The 15,139-nt window shown below is 40.9% G+C and overlaps 1 protein-coding gene across 1 annotated transcript in view; it reads right to left on the bottom strand.

The window, feature by feature from the left end:
- PPARGC1A (PPARG coactivator 1 alpha) overlaps positions 1–15,139 on the bottom strand; it is a 97,671-nt gene that overhangs the window by 73,551 nt on the left and 8,981 nt on the right. The gene's annotated exons all lie outside the window — the stretch shown is intronic.

The following is a 15,139-nucleotide window of genomic DNA, read 5'->3' as shown; positions in this document are numbered from 1 at the left end:
CTGAGTGGTCACACCCAAATCATAGCTATGGACATAGGTATCTCATTCTTGATGTTCAATGAGAAGTCTCCTTGAGAACTGAGCCCATGTGTTGAACTGCTTTCTACCCCTACTCCACCCGCCCTAACATCTTGCACAAAACACGAGCTCCCAAACTATCTGATAGTTGACTCTCACAGATGGCTTCTGTGCCTGAAATCCATGCCATACAAAATTGCCCATTGCAGGCTTCTGAATGCACAGGAATCCTGGGTGAATGGATCAACCCTGGAAGTTTTCCACTTTGATGATCAATGACATTGTCTCCAGTGAACTGAGTAGAAGCACATACCCTGATAAGTGTTGACATCACCACATGTGATTAAAAGGTTTAAACTAACACAGCCCATACCTATACTACCTGATGTACAACACCCCCCTACACACACACACACACACACACACACACACACACAAAGGTGGTAAACAATAAGAAAGTGAGAGAGTTGTTACTGGACACCAAGCAAAGACAAATAAGAACTGATAGAAAATAGTGTCACCAAGAGTTATAAATATATAAGAACTAAATATAGTGGGATTTGCCAGCCTCGTGTTTAAAACTGCATTTTCTTTGCGTTCTGCTTTTAAATTACAGGCTGCAAAGTCATCGCAGAGAAAGCTTTAAGAGAACTTTCATTTACTATGGTACAGCTCACCAGTCTTTCTTTGCCTAAAAAAGAAATAAATAAATAAACTCTTGGAAATGTTTCTTTCTTCTCATAGACATTAATAATGATAGCTTGAACTGTAAAGATTTGGTTTTACTGAAGGTAATGGAGTAATGTTTATTTCCATTAGACTAGGCCTATAAAATCCTCTTTTTATAACCAGGAGCCTACAATTTCAAAACAGCAAAGCTTGACATTTTGGTCTCTGACAGGCAACACTTAATATTGGGATGTTTTAAACATCTATATGAAAAAAGCTCTTAATATAAGATAGGCTGAACATTTTCCCTGCAAATGGTTTGTTTTAGCTATCTCTCTTATTCCCGGATGGACAAGGAAAATCAGACAGCTTATTGGCTTAGCTGGTTAGGCCAGGTTAAAGGGATGCAACGTGGAAACACTCTTACAGAAGCTTGCCCTTGGGCTAAAACCAGCAGGCACTAGAGAATTATCTTCAATACGACCAGCTCGTTCTGCACTGTGAATGCAGATAACTGCAATATGTTTCTATTTGGGGTCATTTCAGAGTCTTTTTTTAAAAGTTGGCTTGCTCTTGCTGACTGTTTAATTCATTTCTGATTCTATTTGTCACATTTGCTCTCAGAGATACCGCCTGGGGGGGTGTTCAAAGGAGGAATCCTTCTTATTTAGCTCTACTGTTTTTGTTAAACTCTAGTGAGATGTTGGCCTGCCTAGTGCAAGGTAGACAAGGCAAGTTCATTCAAATCTGTTTAGAAGAACCTACTATATGTAGTCTTCTTGCCTCCGTGTTAAGCAATGGGAAAAGCGGTTTACTATGTCTTATTAGGATGTTTAGTATCTGATTCATTGAAGTCTCAGGAGTAATTAACCTAGCAATAAGGATCAATTTTTTTTCCTTTCTCATCCTTTCAGCAGACATTGTTACTGTACTTCATGGCATTCCATTTCTAAGTTTACTGCAGAGCTCATGTATTTATCTTTTAATCATTTGTTTTGCACTATGTTTTCTACTCTTGAAGGAAGGACTAGTGGCATGCATGTTCTCTGTCATACAGCTGTCTATTATGAGTCACCAAATTAGTATGTAGTTTGGGCTCATTAAGCAGTTAATGAATGTATCCATGTAAGAATGAATGAAATCATCTTCAGTATTATGGCATCTCACATAACAATGTGTTGGATTAGAATGTGTAAGTCATCTTAAAGTCTTGGACTGGGTAGACTATTCTCTTCCATTCACCAAGGTCCGTGCTGTAATTGTCAAGATGCCCATGAATTCAGCTGCACAACAGAAACCAGGGAATGACAGGCCATTAAGGTGAAGCTAACTCTCTCCAAGCTACTTTTCCCCCTCATTCCTTTGGTTACAGCTGATAAAGGAAAACAAAGCCAAAAAACACTGACAAGGTCTCACAGGTCCAAATTTCCCACAGCATTGGCTCTCCTTTTCCATTCAATGATTTCTATCTAGTCCCTGGACTTGATTGTCTTACAAAATCAGGTAACTGCTGAACAACCACAGCTCGGTAACTTATATAATCATGCAATCACTTGCCCATAAGAGATAAATCCTTTTCCTTGCAATTGTCAACAAATGAAACAAAATATTCGAAAAACTATAGAGGCCAAATCCATCAAGAGGTTTCAAACAGATGTTGTAGTTTATTTTGGTGAAAGAAATTTTTGCAATTCATGTGTAATTTTTTCATAATATGTATTTTCATTGATTTTTGGGAGACCCTTTATATATACAATTTAAGCTTTTTGGTACAAAATCAGCTTATTTTTCATCCTATTGTTCCATTAGCCTTTGGAAGTGCCCTCTTCGATTGTGAATCAGTGGTCTTGCACTTGCCTGAGCTCACAGGTGATAGCTGCGTCCTTGCACAGTGGAAGAGTTACTCTAATGCCCTGTTGTCTAAGAGTGGTGTCTATTCCTTAGTTGCTTATTGAACATGAGACATGTCCCCCACTTCAGTTGGGGATAGAGGTGAATGCTCCATATCTCCAGTAGACGCTTAGTAATGCCTCTATGTGCCAATGTGGCCGCATGCCTCCTAACTGGCAATGAAGACAATCCATAGATCTGAACAGCAAGTCTTTGCAATAAGTTAGAAGGTTAGTGCACAACCAGTCTGGCAGGTACAGCACACGCTGCTGCTATTGTTGGCTCAGCTTCCCAAACCTTTTGGAGAGCATGCTCTCAGGTCTTTGATATGTCTTATTTTTAGTACGACTAGTGCCGATGGCCAAGAAGGCCATTTTAGTTTCTGTCTCTCCATCTCTGTCTTGTGTCTTTCTCTCTCAGTTTGAACAAAATGCTGTATGTTCATCCACCAATAGGCACTAGAGAGAGTTATGTGCATACTCTCATGCTAGGCACTGAGGTGACAAGTCCCCAGCACCTCTGTGTAGTTTATCAACGTGATAAGTGAGTCCTTCTAAAAGTTCATCAAAAACTGAATGAGATGATATTTTTACTATGGTGCGGGAAAAAATTCAAATCCATGCACAATTTTTTTTCACAAAAATTCATGGGAAAGGGATAATATAAGAAAACAGTGTATGGATTTATACCTAAAGAAATCCCCTGAATTTTTTATTTCACTTTTTCCACAAACTTTTTGAGCTTTCCTCATCTAATACAGCAGAATAATGGAGCCAAAAAGCTGTCTCCCAGACAGCTACACCTCAACCCAAAGGCCTTACCAAAAGATGCTCTTTTGCACATGTGGCGGCAACTCTCTTTGTGCCAAAGAGGGCCATGAATACCTTCCTAAATTTAGGTCCTTAATAGTTTATCCTGAGGCTGGTAAAGGCTCCGTCTAAAGACAGACCAAAACAACCAGTCTTGAAAATAGCACATTGGGACAATGCCATTTATGGAAGTGGTTTCTATGGAAAATTCCCTTGTGTTTCTCACTCCTTTGGACTTCCATCTGATGGCACTCAAAGATGGATAGATTTGATTTCTGAGAAGCTTGGACTGCTTCCCTTCTAACTCAGTTTGTGCACTTCATCTGCACCGAGTCCCTCCTTTCTGCTGTTGGGCTCCACAGGAGGGCACACCAAAGCCCAGGCAGCCAGCATGCACAGTCTGGAATAAGCTTTGATGCCACTGGATGAAAGGTCGGGTGGAAAGGCTCACTGCTGGTACAATTAATCGGGCCACTCAGGGACCATCCAGTGGTTTGAGAATAGCTTGCAGTTGAGTGATGGACAAGGTCGTGGCTAACTGACTGAATCAGAGGCTATTATGACAGCCATAAAGAGAAAGGGAAAAATTGAATGAAGATAAGAATTACTCCTGAAAGAACGTAAAGAAAGACACAAAATGCCTCCATACTAAGGATAAGTGTGGACGGTACCAGGGGAACTGGGCTGCTTACAATGCCAAGGGAGAAGAATAGCCTTTGAAATCTCCAGAGTTTGAATATTCAGGAGGGGTCATGTCTTAGCCAAAGACCAGAGCCCAGATAGAGCAACCCAAGTTACTGCCCCTCGGGTGAAAGGTGCTGGGCCAGTCCAGACAGTCTGTATAAAGAAGATATTATTAGCGACAGCAATCTCCGGGATTCCAGGGAGAAAACAGATTTGGGAAACTGTCTTATCCATTGTCTGAAATTCTTTCTTCAAAATCAAGGAGCACATTTCAATGATTGTTTTACAAGTCCCAAGAATGCTGATGCACTCACAACGGTTGCCAATTAAGGGAAGGAATCAGTGTTTAATTTAATATCAACATAATTTAGCAGGTCAAAAAAAGGAATATATACAAATAAATTGTGCATTGTTACAGTGTTGCTTTATTTTGGAACTGGGGTAGAATAAATGTGGAAAGAAATGAAAAAGGAAATATAGTTTCATTCTAAACTAATGTGAAGAATTATTCAACAAGAATTCTGCTTAGCTGCATTCAGTTTGATCAATAACCCTGTGGCTGAAAATCTTTACAACTGACAACAAAACAAGAAAAAACAGTAGGGTCTTAATGGAGGAAGTGATGCCACAGGTGACTTAAAGATGGTTAACATTTTCAAGGAACAATCTCTAACTTAGAACTGTTACATTGGGCTGGATGAGATCAAAACTCTGTCGATCCACCTGTGTGTGTGTGTGTGTGTGTGTGTGTGTGTGTGTGTGTGTGCGTATCTGCTTCATTTATTTCCTACATTAGCAGGCACTAGTCCTCATTGGGTGCGTGTGCAGATAAACCCAAACAGACAACTTGCTTAAGCACCAAACTTGTTACTGAAGCATTTTAATGGGAAAAATTTCAAAACCTTTTCCATATTTTCCTCATCTTAAGAATTACAAGTATCAATTCCTGTTATATATAATGCTATTGTAAAATGATTATGATAAGGTCCTAAGAAACATGGGGCAGGGCTCCTGGCTCCCACCCACAGGGTCCCAGACTATGAGAGCTAGAGTGTTTTTCTACTTTTTGCAGGTGTTTCTGTCTCCTTTGGTTGGTTCTCACGTCTCAGCTCACCTTGTCTCCATCATCTCATTCATGCCCTAAGTCATTTCTTCCAACATCGTATATGCCCCGAAAACAGATAACCAGATTCATGTAAATTGTAAGTTAAACAAGAAAACAGCAAGCATCAGTGAGGGCAAGAGAAGCTTATCTGAGAATAAAATGTATTCTGAGAGGGGATTTTTCTGAATCTGGTTTAGCATCTCTGAGACACTTTGACAAACAGTGTATTTCTCAGCTATGTTTCAGACAACGAATAACACTAAGTTAATAATGGCCAGAGAAATGAGGTCTTCTAGTGTGAATTGTAAAAATAGCCGCTCTGATTAACTGAAATGTGCATCGTATCCATGGAACATACATCTTCTCTTTAAATGAGGAAGCGTGTAGCTAGAACTAAAAATGTATTGGTAACCGAAGGGCGGAAAAAAAAAACATAGGCTCAATATTTTGTTTCTCAACACCACAACAGCAGCAGGGAGGTCACCCAGTCCTCTTGGAGGGTATCGTCCTTTTTGCTGACTCAGAGAAGAAATAAATTTGCCATTCAAAACAAATTAAGCAGGTCATGGTTTGCACTATATGGCTTCCCAGACTGGGTTATCTGCCAAGAGCAGGCAATATTTAGTTACCAAAATGCATCTAAGCATAGAAAATTCTTTGGTACCATGTGGATAGAATGTCTTTTTTAAAACTTTCAGTTTGAACAGATATTGTAAAGCATTCCAGACTAGATGCGTCCCAGGAGAGACCAACACAAATTCCTTCAGAACAGGTGCAGCCACTTCAGCTCCATGAGTGAGACTACAGGTGACAGGATTAAAGGAGCTAGACAGTGGTACTGTGACATAAGGTCAATTTCAGATCTGCTACACGCAGAGTCCTGGAATCAGGGACCAGCAGGGAGAAGTCACGTATCCTGTACAGCTTGGCTATGTCCAGATGCCCAGGCATTTTCCCAGACTCTTCTCCAGTGGGAAAAGGAAATGAGCCTGTCCTTCAAGCAACACAGTCTAAAAGAAAAAAGCCAGGCTGAGATACACAGCTCAGAGGAGGGCAGGGTGTCACCAGCTAAGCATGGGCTGGCAAGACACAAGAGAGTCTTGACTTGAGAAGGTCTTTGGACAGAGTCAGGGTTGGCAAGGATCCCTGGACACCCAAGAGATCTATGTCTGGAATATCGAAACTGACTGCTCCTCTGATTAGATGAGATGACACCCAGGGAAGCTGATGTCCTTAGGCCAAGAACCCATAGAAAAACCAAGGGCATTCTTGAGTCAGAGGCACTTTTCCCTCAAGGCAAGAGCCATTTAAAACCAGAAGGCAGAAATAAACTCCTCAGAAAGGACTACAACAAAGAACTTTAAGCTGGAGTATTACAGGAATCTGAAAAACACCCAGTTGAATAATCAGGCATATAGGCGTGTGATAGTTGGCATCTCCGGAGAGCAGAGGGAAGGGCCCGTTAGCCTTCTTCCTACACAGGCTCTTCCAAGGCCACATGGCAGCCTCTGCATAGCACTATTTCCTGCTAGAAGCAATGTGATTTCACCTAGAAATGAAGGGTCCAAGAGACAGAAAAGCCACATGCACAGGGTGTCTCTTAGAAGCCAAAAGTTCTTCTGTCTTTCCAGCTGATTGGAGACATCACTTCCAGTGAGAAAGGTTGACAGGCTAACATGGTCCAAAATGATTCCCAGTCATGGAGTCCTGCACATCTTGCCAGGGGTATGGCATTGCGATCCCATCGGATTTCCACAGTGGTAAAAAAATCTTTCTGCCAACAGTATTGCTCTCTTCCCTTAGGCTGACTTCTCCTGGTTTTGTCACAGCCAGTCCAATGAGCGCAGTGCTATGTCGCGCAATACTATGAGCGTAGGACACCATGAGTTCCAGGTCTTCCAATGTAAACTATCCCCCCTCACTTCTTGTGTTTGTCAGACCCCATGCCTGGGCTCTGGACAGGAACAGAAGGTTCCTGGAGCTAGGACACATGTTCTACAATAAAATTCATAAAATTCCACTTCAAGGTGAAGGCATCTTTGGGGATAGTAAGTGCAAGAAGGGCAGAATTTATCTATGCCTGAGGTCCAGGAGAAGAGGCAGGTGGAGAAAGTCCCTGCTTTGCTCAGTGCAACAAAGAACTTATCTCACTTGGCTTTAAAGGTTCCTCTTCATCACTAGCCAGAAGCTTCCCAGACCCAAGAGCACCCACTTTCAACCACTGTTATCTCCAGAGGTCTTAAGGAAACTAAGAATCCTAGTGGCCCAAACTAAATATCTTTCATTAAGTGAGTAAATAAATCAGTATGAGAAGAGATGAACTTGAAAAATCCATAAGCGTGAAGCAATGTGAAACTGTGCCAAAGATGGAAATTAAGGACTTTGGCTAGCAAATGGTTTCTCATATGAGAAAATGTGACTGCCCGTACCCCAAGTGATATGAGATGAAAAGAATTACTTTAGTAATAATCCTTGGTAATGTCTGCATAGTGCTGTAGCATATCCAAGGCTCTGTCTTGAGGTCTTGAAGCCAGTAACTTCACTGGGTAAGTCAAAATGATTGCAGCTATAGACTGCAATGCCTTCTTGTCTTCAGGCCATTTGCAGAAAGATGAGGCAAGTTGAGCACATCTAAGACTTTCTCAAAAGTGAAAAAATACTTGCATCAGTTCTACTCATGCCTCTGGTGCAGAGAAACATCAGCCACTGTGGAAAACGGTATCTGAGTTGCTCCCAAGCTGTTGGTGAGAACATTTCATTTGTCTTTTCTTCCTTTCACTAAGTTGCAAATTTGGCTCAATAATTTATTTTCTGCAACTCTCTAAAACCTCTATCTCAGGAAAATTTGAACCAAGTGTTCAGCTTTCACTCTTACTTAATGTTCTAGTAACGAATTAAGAGTTAACTGAAGTGCAAATGCAGAGCTTGCCAGAGTAGCTTTACAGAATTTCATGACAATTAGCACTGGTTTGTGCTGCAAGAACAGAATCACACACACAATTGTTTTAAAGGAGAACAAAAAATAGCTAGACACACATGCATGTATGCACACACACACACACACACACACACACACACACAACCCTAACAAAAGCCTCTCAACCCTGGCTTAAAAAATACTATTGGATGACAGCAGATTAAGTAATTAGCACTCACCCAGGAAAAGCTAGCCAGGAGGGAGGGGAGGAGAGGAAAGGGACTCGTCAATAGTAATATCAACTTTACAATAGTTCTGACTGTTTATCTACCCAGAGGAAGCGCTACCTCCCCACTTTCTGGTGACCCTCTCGACAATTCTTGGGGGAAAAAATGTTAGTTCAACATTATCGGAAGCCAGAATATGACTCTATTTATGTGACAAGTTGACAACATACAATTTCATGCTTGTTGAACTGATCGGTGTTATATATTCACTGTGAATATTATGAAGCCTCACCATTATAAATATGAAACAGTATACACTTATTCAAAATAACTCCAGCAGTGGCAATTTATACCTCGGTTGTTTGTGCTCTTATGAAGTCCAAATGCCACCTTAAGAAGCTGCAGCTCGCAGAAACAGATGTGCAGTGTGACTGTGACCAAAATGGATTGACGATGACCTATGTGAAAGCAGGCTATTACATTTTGGTCTGCATGGCAGCTGACACTGGTTTGTATTTAGATATGTGAGTGTTGGGAACACTGTGTCCTTAAAGCTCTGTTTAAACATGGGCCAAGACATTTGTCTACTGGACTAATTATTTTACCACCCTTCTATGGCAAAGAGCCCTCTTTTTTTTTCCCCTTAAAAAGAATGTGAGCGTATATGCACACACACACACTGGTACACAGTTCTACTCTACTTTGTAAAGTTAGAACAAGGACTTTAAACCTTGGTCATGTCAGGTGAATGCTGGCAAGAGTTCCAGAATGCCTGCATAACAGGATTGTACCACTTTCTTGATCAGGTGCCTGGGAACAGGACAAGGCCACTAGCCATCAAATCATAAGCTGTCACAGCAACTGTTTCTGGTCAGGTTTTTTCCTCCTCCTGCCTCTCCCCTCCCTTTCTTCCCCTTAGTATGCCTCGACCAATTTGCAAGTGTTCGCTTCCACAAGGACAAATTTGGAATAGTGAAGAACAACACAATTTATCCAAATGCGGAAAGAAATGAAGGACCAGGCACCTTGCTAAAGCTAGATATCACAAATTTGCATAAATGGTTTTTCAACAACAGAGGTGCTATTTGGAACAAAATAAATTGCTTGTATTGTATGCAAGGGCACAAAGCTTCACCAACTTTGTGGTTGTTACTTTGCTTGTACCTTTCTTAAGTACGGTCAAATATTCCTGTTAAGAAGTTCAAGTTAGAAGTCCTCAATATACTAACTCACACAGGTAATTGTTTACAGACTTCAAAGTGTCTTCAACATCTTAATTTGGCAATTAAGAAAAAGAAATGTCTAATGTTTGAAATATGAATTAGGTGCTTGCCTGACTTTCCCAGCGGTTCTGCTGCTTCTGATTTGTTTAATATCAGGTAATGCCCCCTAGCTGTTGCTTTGGGACCTAGCAGAGCATTCAATGACTAGAATGCTAACTCTCTTCCATCATTTTAATTACAACTATACTGTTCTGGAACTTCTCCATTCCAACAAAGTGTGCTATCCACAATCTGCATCTCATTCTACTTTTCTTGTTGGGCTACAGGGAAGGTGTTGTCAGTCTGTCTAGTGAATCCAACCCACAAGATAACGTCATCACATACATTCAGTTCTCAGGGACCTTGGCGGTTCTTATCTTCATGCTTTTATGATCTCTTATGAACAGCCAGGAATAGCAATCTGCAGCCTGTTTATAAAACCATCTTAGTTTGAACCAAGCCTTCTCCTCTTTTATCATACAGCATATTCTGCAGCTAAATCCCATTTGCCACAGCAAAATTTGCTTTGAGCTCCATACAAAAATAACGTAAGTATTCTCTGCGTGTATGGCACACATCAAACATACAAAACAGGGCAGTTATCATTTCAATGAACGATTTATTAACGGAGGATGTTTTGTGCGCTGCACTTAGATTTATTGATAGGCTGCCCACTACACTGGAGCCTGAAGCTCTTTAGGGAACGCTCATTAGTGTCTCAGGCCAAGAGCTCTGTTACTTACACAGTTCTGGCTCTTCTGAGTGGGCCTCCCGACTTAATTTTACTATTATATCACCTGGAACATTAAACACAGTGCTCAAGTTCTGTGCCTTAAATCACAATTGTTTTCTATTAAGTGTTCCAAGCTGCCCATTTTTATTAACAGTTCCTTTATTAAATCCTTAATAACACAGATAGAATAGTTAGTTAATTTGTGTGTTGAGCCATGGATGTTAATTTGTAAACATAATAACATACTGCAATCATTTGCATAATAGCATTTTAATCTTTTTAGTAAAAGCTATAATTCCCTACCAAGTACACTGCAGTAGAAACTAAGTGACTATTGGTAATAATACAAAAGGCCTTAAAATTCTGATCCTATTATAGTGTTGGAACATACCCAAACTGCTCCCATAATCTCTGAAATGTTACTGTTCTCTGATTTAGGTGTCTGTGTCAAGAATAAAAATGAAGTATAACTGGTAGCAGTAGACTATTTCCTAAATGTAATTTAGTATTCACTAAGCACCAACACTTCGCAAATAGCTTTGAGGCTTGCCTTCAAAGTTCAGTGCTCCAGCCATGCATATTGTGTGAGGAACACCATGGAACTTACTCCCAGCTCGGCTGCGCTGTGGAGAAGGCATTGAGGAATCATGCTGACTCGACAGAGGGGAGGCCATCATCCTCCAAGGATCTGGCCAGCAAGTCCCTCCCTCTTCCTGACTGTGTCCTTTATGAACTGACTGCCTCAGAGGAGAAGTTCAGGAGAAAACAAAAACATAGGGGGCTTGTATCAAGACGCATCCTCCAGGCAGGATCACTATAGTAAATTCAATCTCTAGAACCTACGAGCACCAATCACAATGGCAAAAGAGAAAAAAAAAAAAGGAGTTAAAGAAACAGTAAAAGAAATGAAGAGAAGCAAACAAAAAACAAAAAAAAGAAGGCTAGTTGTTTTAAAAGGCAGACCAAGTCATTTTACACAAGATCTGGTTATTCATTAATCCATCTGGCCGCAAGCTTTGAATGAATAACTTGCAGTAGTGATGGAGATAGGCAGGGCCCTACAAAATATTACTGTTTTGAATCTGAAATCGTGCAAATTAGTCTCAACTTCTGCAACAGAAAACAGTATGCAAATATCTCCTGCCATTGTTTTGAGCCTATCATTGTTAAATGCATGAGAACCACTTGTCTTTGAAAAATGCTGCCCTTGCCAAGAATAAACATGTGTGTGGCGTTGTGGCTATCTCTTCCCTTCGCTCCTGCTCTAGTCCTAGCTACTTGGACGTTAGCATCTCTGCCAATCAAGGGAGAGGACAGTATCCTGCCTAGGTTTCAAAGGGAGCCTCAGAGTGCGCAATCTCAACAGAGACCTGAGAGGTGAAAGCAGCAGCAAAAAGGGCCCCAGCAAAGATGCTTCCCATCACAGGCAACTCATTTTAGAGATAATCTACAACAAAAGTTTTCACTGATAAAAGAAGAGGAGCATAATTACAGCAACCAATTAACCTTGTTAAAAATGTGAAATATCGGAAGAGGGTATGGGGAGGCATCATTTGACTGTTTAACAATGCGGTTTTTCATGTTCCACTTTTGATCTGCCTTTTGTGTGCCTCTCATTCAGAGGTGAGCCATCTGCTAGGCTGTGCTTTCAGGACAGTGTCTACAGAAACGGGTCCATGGCCAACTCAACACGGCACATGCTCTTGCTATACAAACAGACAGTTTGTTCAGTGCAGCAGCATGAGCCACACTTTATCCACCCAGGCAAATATCTCTGAAGTGAATTTAAGAAGCAATGCACCACCTTTTTCTGATTCAGCTCCAAGATTCCCTCCTTTCAATTTTGGATCTTCCCTTCCTTGGACCCTAAAGATATCCAGGAAGTCATTATGTTTTTTAACTTAAATGACCCTCTTGATAGTCTAGGAGGTTAAAAAAGCCTAAGAAGAGTTCATAAAATGACTCACCTAGTTCTTGGGGAGCCCAACGTATTGGACATGAAAATGTTGGTCTTTATCATAAAAAACAAAAAAAATGAAGGGGTCCCTGTGTCTAAGCAAACATGCAAAGTCCCTCCCACACTCAAAAGTGCCAATGGCCAAGAACCATACCAAGTTCCATGAAGACCAACAGCTCACCTCATCTTTTGTACTCTTAACTTCCCATTTAATAAAAGCCACCATCAGGAATGTTAGTGCTGATGGATAATGGGCACGCATGCCCTGTTATTGCTATTTATTAGTAGGGGCTGATACCAACAAGCACAGTCTCATGGAATAAGAAATCCTGTGGCTTAATTGTCCAGTGGTCAGCAGAATGGCATGGAGGAAATAGGGTGATAAACCAGATGTTCCCAAGATAAGGCAGATGCTATCAAGCTCAGAATTCTCAGTGTTTAACTGTGGTGTGTAGACGCACACAAACCCACATACAAGCACAACCACCATTAGTCTGCCTTTAAAAGAAGACAACAACAGAAGTTGAAAATAAAGCAGCTCACAGACTCAACAGCGATGGTTGCTGCCTGATTTGTGACTCTCTGCGATGAACATCTAACTGATTTATACTCAGAATTTGGAATTTTGTGGTAGACTACAAATGCAAAGATAAGTACAACATAAATTTTTTAAATACTCCATAAGTCTCCACGAGTTTCAACATTTTTCAATGTTCTTATGTTACAGCCAATTATCTCCCCACTTAAGCGGCCATTATTTTCTTACTTGAAGTCTATGTTCTAAGTGTCATTACCAAGTGTGGCAAAAATCTGGTTATGGGCTGTAAATTTAATTTAAATGACAAACATTTATTGATTGCAAATTGGAAATCACTGAAATGCTTAAAAAGTGGTTATTGTAAATTAATTCAGTCTCTCCACATAACAAAGAAGAATTTATACTCCTGAAGATTAAAGTGAGGTGAGGTTGTTTTCACGTGCTTTCTTTTTTCTTCCCTTTGTCTGTTTGTTTTGTTCGAATTCCAAGAGGCTTGCCATTCATAGAAAAGTCTGTGTGACCACAGGCCCAGTCAGAAGCAGGAATTCATTACCATGGAAGGCTGCAAAATTTCCTCCAAGGAGACAAGTGAGGAAAAGCAGGCACCACGTAAATTTATGGATTGAGTTAAATATGTTCTGCCCCGAGGCAGCAGGAGGATAGAAGGCCCCTTCGTAAAATAATCCACACATCCAAGGACGTACTCCAACTCACAGAGGTGAGCAGAAACTCAACAGGAAAGGTATCCGAGCCCTTCCGACCCTTCTAGGCACCCATCTGAGTTAGCCCTGCTGACTGTCTCCCACACACCTTTTGTCAGCCACCCCTCTGCTGCCAGCTTGCCTGCTGCCCAGTTTGCCCTGTATGCTCCTTGCCTGCCCTCTTCCAAGTGTCTGCAGGATCAGCCGCTGCACTGTTTTCCTGCAAAGATCCTTAATGACATCCTGCTTCCCCCATGTCAGCCCTAACCCTTTCTGTCTGGAACCTCATGACCCACTGTTGGGTTGTACCTGTCCTATTTTCACATTTGCCCCCTATTCCCGTGTTCCTACCAATATATACTTGACTTTGAGTAAATCAATATCCTTGCCTACATATTCCCTCCAGGAAAGCATTCTTTTCCCTCTCATTCTTTTTACCAGGTTTGTTTTCTCCTTCCTTAGTTAAGAATATATGTACAAGAATGCACATATAAACACATGTATATGCATCCGGGGCCCTGTGATATGTGCCAGTTGCAAATATATGAGTAGATATTACATATATTCCATGCATGTATATATGTGCAATACAAGTACATGAATGTAAAGTTCTGTACTATTTTTCAATTGTTAATGTCTAAAACATTTACACATAGATTCATATACAATCGTATGTTATTTGCTGACTGTTTTTTCCTTTTGCCTGTAACACTACCGGGTTTTGGTTTTTTGTTTTGTTTTGTTCTGTTTTGTTTTGTTTTAGGAAAAGAGCCTTCATTTGTGCTTTCTATGTCAGCTTCACATCTCCTAAGAGTTCTGACTATCAATAATGACATGAGGGTAGACTCATTATTTCTGCTTTTCTAAGAAAATGTCCAGAATAGTTTCAATGAACAAGAAAGGTAGCTTGCCTCCTCCCAAAAAGTTCATGGTTCCTTGACTTGACAAGATTTGCTACTTTAATTTTTTAGTAAGTGCAAAATGCAAGCCCCTATTTGAGACATTTAGAATATAACTGAAAGCCAAAAGAAAGAATATAAAACCGAGTGCCTTCTGAGCAGAAAGATCAAATAATCCTAGACTCCCACTCTACACTCCATTGATGGCCTTCTGCGGGCTGCCTTGTGCACTGATAGCAAGAAACCACCGTTCTCCCTTCTCCCACTACAACAGTTTACAGTCACAGCCCTGCCTGAGAAGTTCCAGTACTTACTACATAGGAGTGTTGGCCAGGGCTGTGACTCATCAGTCAAGACAGGCCTCAAACTGCGTGAGAAGTCATGAACCAGGGTCACCTGCCTTCTCACTTGCCACCATTCTAAAGCCTCCAACAACTGCATTTAGAGGGAACAGACAGGAAGGAAAGATGCCCATTCAGTTATATCACGGAGGCATTAAATCAGGTGTTAAAATAATGCAGGAACAAGGCACTCCACAGTGACCAAGAAAAGCCAATATGCTATTTAAACTAACCCCATGCCACCCCTCTTTACACACTGCTGTGCTGTAAAAGTAGCCCTTTATTCTCCTTCCTCAAACAATACACAAAGGCAAAAGAGGGAAGGAAGTGATGTTGCAATATTCTGAAACATAAATCTTGCCACCAGCCAGTGCAGGGACAGCATCCTG

This window comes from Ochotona princeps, chromosome 11, assembly GCF_030435755.1.
Source record: "Ochotona princeps isolate mOchPri1 chromosome 11, mOchPri1.hap1, whole genome shotgun sequence".
NCBI classification, from domain to species: domain Eukaryota; kingdom Metazoa; phylum Chordata; class Mammalia; order Lagomorpha; family Ochotonidae; genus Ochotona; species Ochotona princeps.
Note: the sequence above shows the minus strand (reverse complement) of the source record. Positions and strands in the feature narration are given on the sequence as shown.